A 999-nucleotide genomic window follows, 5' to 3' on the forward strand; every position below is an offset into this window, starting at 1 on the left:
TGTTTTAATGTCTTTTTTTAATTATATAAAGTATTTAAAATATTTTTATTTTAATAAATAATAATATATATTATTTCTAAATTTATTTCAAGAATACATGTTAAGAATAAGGTTGTACACGCTGACACGTGATGGTATTTAGGTGTGTCCAAATGTGTCCGAAAAAGATTTTTTATTTTTTATTAAGACACGTTTGGACAAAACAGACACGCGTGTCGAACGAGTATCGTGTCTGAAATATGTCCGACACGCAGACATGGCAACTTAGTAAAGTGTCCATTCTTCATAGCTAAATCCAGTAAAAATTACTCACACAATGTGCGCGTGAATCATACACTTCTTTTTATTCCTTTATCTTCGCAAGTGTATTCCTTCCTTGTCCTTCTTATTCTTCTTTTGTTGTTGCGTTCTTTTTTTATTATTTTTTCTCCTCCTCCTCCTGTTTTGCTGTTATTGCAATATTTTTTATTTAATTTTTCTTCTCTTTTCTTATTTTTATTCTTTTTAAAAATGTAAAGTTTTGAATTGTACAAAATTTATTAAAAAAAGTACTGAAATTTTTTAATTGTGACTCAAAAAATTTCTTATCCAATAAAAAGTTATCAAAAACAAAAATAGTATCGAAATTTCTCAACCGTGATACATAATTTCTTAATTATTAACTAATTAGAAGTTAACAGAAATAAAAATAACACATAAATTTCCTAACTATGACCCATCAAATTTCTTAATAAAAAATAATACTTAAATTTCTTAATTGTAACACAAAAAATTTCTTATCCAATTAGAAGTTATTAAAAAAATTAAATTTTTTTAACCGTTACATATAAAATTTTTTAACTAATTAAAAATTAATAAAAATAAAGATAACACATAAATCTCTTAACTGTGACCCATAAAATCGCTTACGAAAAAGAAATGCATGTGTATAATGTATTTAATTGGACTTAGTTTAAAAAATACTTGACTATCTAATATTTCTAAAAAAATACCTATTTT

The sequence above is a fragment of the Arachis ipaensis genome, chromosome B01 (assembly GCF_000816755.2).
Source record: "Arachis ipaensis cultivar K30076 chromosome B01, Araip1.1, whole genome shotgun sequence".
In the NCBI taxonomy this organism is placed as follows: domain Eukaryota; kingdom Viridiplantae; phylum Streptophyta; class Magnoliopsida; order Fabales; family Fabaceae; genus Arachis; species Arachis ipaensis.